We start from the raw sequence: 5,709 nt of genomic DNA, 5'->3' as shown, positions 1-5,709 counted from the left end.
AAAAAAAAAAAAAAAAAAAAAAAAAAACAAGAAACCACTTTCACATTTCCATAAATGTATAGATTCTTTACTATATTCTACCATTTAATGTAGCTTACATGGATAGATAAATGTACGGATACTCTTTCTTTTTTTTTTTTTTTTGCTGCAGTCCTATGCCATTTTCTTTGTAAATATTGATATTTCAATAAAATGTTATGGAATTTTTTTTTATTTGGTAAGTGGATAAATCTATTGAAATAAAATTTAACCTGAGTAGAGAATGATGAGGAAATCTCCAAAATCTTTTAGCATTAACAAAATTACCATGTGTTGATATATATGATAAACTCATTAAAGTTGGCAAATAATCATTCCAAGGTCAATAATAATAATGGTCCTTAATGTTAAATAGTTATCGTGTGCTTCATTGTTGCCTGGTGAAATTTAGCATTTCACCACTAGTCGCATTAATTGTTAGTATATGACAATTAGATATATAACATACACCCATATGACAATGGTCAAACTTTAGAGGGTTCTGCTAGGGTGGGTTAGTTGTATGAACTATTTCACTCCCAATAAAATTTAAATTGTTTGTTTAATAGGGGTGAAATTTTGGGAAAACATATTGATAATTGTGGTCAGCCCACGTGGATTTCATATTTTCCCACCCAAGCGCTCATCAATAGGAACTTTGGCAAACTCCATTTGAAAGAGTCACTGTCGACGTTGTTATCCCACCACCATTGCAACAAGTCACAACAAAATTACCGCCACCTCATCTCTTTGATCGGATCCGACGCCGAGCATGAGGAAAGCAGAACACCCCCAACTCTTTGGGCCTTTTCATCCTTGCAAAAGGTCACAACCGACCCTTGCCGCGATGGGATCTGACGCCGCCCAAGCTCGACAGCAGTTGCAAAGGGCTCAACACATGGATAGCATGTCTGAGAACGAATCTCTAAAGATTTAGAGCAGATTCAACCCTTGCCTCGACCGGATCCGACACCCCCAACTCTAAAGATTCGGAGGAAGAAGGAAGTGAGAGATCTGAAAACGAATCTCAGCTCTTTCCGTTGCCATTTCGCTGCTGCAAAAGGAAGAGAGAGATCTGAGAACACTCTTGCGGCTGCTCACGTCGCCGTTGCTTCTCTCTCTCTCTCTCTCTCGTTCACGGTGCTACAGACTGCTACTGTTAAATGGGGATTCCAGCCAGTCTTTGCAACCAGGGAAGTTGAAGAACGCTTCTCTTTCCTTATCTCCCTCTCTCTTCCAACCAAATGTTGTTGGGGTGGGAACTTCTTCTCTTTCTCTCAACTTTCCTTTCCCTGTCTTTCACCCCACTAACATGTAGGTCTCATACTGATAGCACTCCCACCCCCAACTCCCCTCTAAAACGGCCCTAAATGAGAAGAAGAAATGGTTCAAATTTGCAAAAATACCCATTTCTAAAAATTTAAGTCATTTAATTGAAAATTTTGCACTGAGATGAGTGCCAAGTCTTCTATGACATGGACATTCTCATAAAACTATCACACCATTATTGGAAAAATAAATTTCAATAGGCATGCAGAAGTGTAGAAGAACCGAAATCTTAAAAAACAAAAATATTAACAAATAAGTTAAAAATAGCATCTTTCATGACATCAGTGTTGCATTTTTTTGGTAAACACCTCAGTATTGCATTTTAATTAAAGAGATATTTCATGCCGATCATATTGTTGCTTATATGGCATCATATATGTTATTGGTGCATCTCTAAATGGCCAATAAATTAATAATTAAAATCATTGATCCTTATTGAATGATTATCACGCGACGATCCCTTCACCCAAAAAAAACATGTTCACAATTATTTTAAAAATATTTATTTATTTATTTATTTATTATTATTATTATTATTTTACAATATTGATACTAACAAAGCAAATTGGATCTAAACTTGCAAGTTCAAATTAATAAACTTATGTGGAAAAACACAATTGAGCTCATTCATTTGACTCACTTTCTAAATTAAGTGCAAACATGTCATTGAGAGATTTCTACAAACATATTCATGATGTCCTCCAAGACATCAAAATCTACACGGTTAAAATATAACCTTATAGTGTGTAATGTATTAGTGCACATGACTATTAAAATTTAATATTATAAGTTTTAAATTGATACCCAACATGTTTATTAAAAAAAAATAATAATAAGAAACTAAAATAATGAAACTTGAGGAAGGAACAATGTTATTTGTGGAGGAGGGCTGATGTAAATTTTGTAATATTTTGCTCTTTCCATCCACAACTTCATATACCATTCTCCTGCCCAAAGGAGGGAAGAGGTAGGAGGGCTTTTACCAGACCAGCCGTTATCATGTTGCTTTCTGACCATTATGAAGTTTATCAAAACTATCAAACATATAATAAGTATAGGATGGATGGGACTTATATTTTATCAATAGATATAATTTGTATAATAAACATATGATGTCCCTTGTCTCAACACATCATTGATTAGATAATTGAAATACAAAAGGACAATTCCAATACATAATGGCTCATGAGGTTGAAATGAGTCAGAAAACTTGAAATTGGGCAACCTAGAGGCTAGTTCGGGGCACACTGGAGTTGTCACGGTCTGTCTCTCTTACCACTTGTTTTGAAGTTTGGATAAAACTTATTCCTAAAAATTAGTCATTAAGGAGGAGTCCAAGTCCTTGTAAAACTTATATCAAATTATTTACATTTGACATAGAATCAATTGCTTTCGTATGAAATACCAACATTTACTTCAGCTTCCAAGTAAAATTTGTGCGTCTCGAAGCACAAAAAAACAACTACCTTTCTTCGTCCGAGGTGGTCATTCTTACTTTGCACAGTTCAAATCTAACCACCCGTGTCACCCATCCATGGGTTGCCCAGATGGTTAGGGAGAATTGAAGGGTCTCAGGTTTGATTCCCCATCTGTGCATCTGTGATTTTAGTAGAGACTGTGGCGATTGGTTACTGTGCTAGTCTCCCTGAGGATTAGTTGAAGTGCACATAAGCGGGCCCAGGCACCATGGTTAACAAAAAAAAAAAACAAAACCACCTATGTCACTTAGCCTATGAAGGACTTGTAGCATCCTTTTCTTGTTAAAAAAAAAATAAATGTTAATCTTTATGACAATAGACATTATTATCATTACAAGCTTTGATTATGGTCAAGGTCTAGCTCATTTAATTTTCCATTATTTTAAACCTTTCGGTCTAATGATTCAAAGTAATCATTGTAGTAAAATAGAGAGCAAAATAGGCCATATTACTTGCACAAGCATTTATAAGAAAACATCTGGTGGAGCTTAATTTAAGCAACTTGGTTTTCCCTTTTTATTTTTCTCCTTTAATGTCCTCTCTTAAACCCATATGTAAGGGCCATCTTTTTATGGTTTTCATCTTTTTTATCTTCATGGTCTGTGATTTCTAAAGTTTGAGACATAATTAAGGTAATAAAGGGAAAAGGGTAATAATCAATCTTAGATGATGGATCCACTTGATCATGTTGATGAGGAGAAGAAGTATTTAATGGTATTTCAGTGAAAATCCTTTTCCACCCTTTGTAAGTGCTGTCTCATTTCAGTGTAAATCATGTGATAGGGTAAACCTAAAGGAGACTCACCCAAAAGGACCTTAGATATTACTTGTCTTCTTCCCTTATACAACCTAGTTTTCATCAAAATCAACATACAAACTTGCAAGTTGCAACTATTGTTTGTCTCATACCAATAGGGTTGGTAGCCTAATGGTGAAAATGCCCTCAACCCACCACCGTTCGAATCGACTGGTTGTGGGTTCGAGTCTTGATATGTTCATTATCGCTCATTGGTCCTGCGAGAGTCCCGTTTGCCATATGAGGGCTTGTCTTTGGGCTATGATCACTACCATAGAGCACCATTTTTTCATTATCAAAAAAAAAAATCATTATTTGTCTCATCAATATTATTAAAAAAATATATACTTAAACTCTTTCATTCCATTATATAGGTTGGGAAGAATTTAATTAAAGCTGTTTTGGATCTACCAGAGGCTTCAATGCTTTTGTCAAAATTTTAATATATTTTATATTAAAAAAAAAAAAATATTGTCTTGAAATATTGGTCAGGGATTCTTTTTAATTTTCCAAGAACCATTTCCTTTACCGTTTGCCTAGTTTTGTGGAGGGATATTGTGGTAATTTCAATCATTAGATTGGGAATGAATTATTTGAATTGCAATATTAGTCAAATTTCGAAGTTAAATTCAGTCATATACGTTGCCCTTCTATTTTCAGTGTCCATTTGCTTTTGACCAACCTAGAGAGAGAGAGAGAGAGAGGGAGAGAGAGAGAGAGATCTTACTCTACAATCAATTCTTTCTAAGTACTATAATTACATTAGCAAATTATTATATTACTCTAAATGTAATAATAACTAATTCATGACAAAAAAATTTAACACCTTGTTCGTTTTCATGTGAAATGCCTTAAAAGACAAAATGTATCTTGATATTCCCAATGCTTGTTTCTTCCTTTATAAAAGAAGATTAGATTTATAAAAAAATAAAAAAGTTAATGTAGTGTCGACATTTTTTTCTATATTTTGGGTTGACAATTTTATGCCTGATTAGGTATGAATAAGGCATAAAATTTGCAAGAAGAAGAAGTATCCTAACTTGTATTGAAAAATGCCATTGTCTCCAACAAAAGAAAAGAAAAAATGTGTTATGTAATTGTTTCCTATTTCTAGTTAAGAATTCGCTCAACCAATGGAATTGTTTTCCTAGTTCGCCCAATGAAATACGTCAATTATTAAAAAATATTTTATTGGTTTTGTTCAGATATTATCTTTATGACATCCAATTCTCTTATTCAACAAATGGTCCAATCATATGAAATAACTTTTTTGTCCCCTTATTATGAAATTGTTCTCTGTCTCCTTATCGGTGCACTCCCTATGCCTTGTGCTCAAATAACCTATTCCAATAACTTCATTATCCGTTTCTATACGTGAGATGGTTCTCCCCATAAGTTGTGGAGTAGTTGATATTGTCTCTCTTGATCAGCTATCATTTCGTTCCATATCATAGTTTAAATATTGCTATTCATACATTGTAGGACTTGTGTTATCAAACACTATATCTCATGTTTTTATTTAATCCAACTTTGCCATGTGCATGATAAGGGTCAAAAAATTGATTAAATAGTTAATTTTAATAAATTTATATGTTATTTGAAAATATGATGAAATAATTTAGTAAATGATGATTGCCTATATTGCATTATGGCCGCGATGAGATCACTAAACTTGATATAAATATATAGTACCTCTCTAATGATTTGAATGGTCAAATCACCACATCAAACAAAATAAAGGTTTGTGACCTCTTATTATTAATAATAGATTCAAAATTTTATATTTATTTTAACAAATTTTTTTAGTAATGAAAAATGAGACTGCCTAGATTGGATATCGAAGCAGATCGTGGTATTCATATTGATTCGACCTGCACAGTCCACGTGGGCTCCATTGTTATATGTTACACATCATCTCAATGAGAATATTTATATGTGACAACCCAATTGGATGACTTTGAGTCCCATCAACCGTCCTAAAAGAATGAAGTCTATTTCGTAGAGTAACTTATTTCTAATGGCTACGCCTCCACTTTATCATAACTGACTGAACGATGGGTCCACTTTTTTTTTTTTTTTTTTTTTTTT

Source organism: Macadamia integrifolia, chromosome 3, assembly GCF_013358625.1.
Source record: "Macadamia integrifolia cultivar HAES 741 chromosome 3, SCU_Mint_v3, whole genome shotgun sequence".
NCBI lineage: Eukaryota > Viridiplantae > Streptophyta > Magnoliopsida > Proteales > Proteaceae > Macadamia > Macadamia integrifolia.
The sequence above is the reverse complement of the archived record's forward strand: the minus strand, read 5'-3'. Positions refer to the sequence as shown.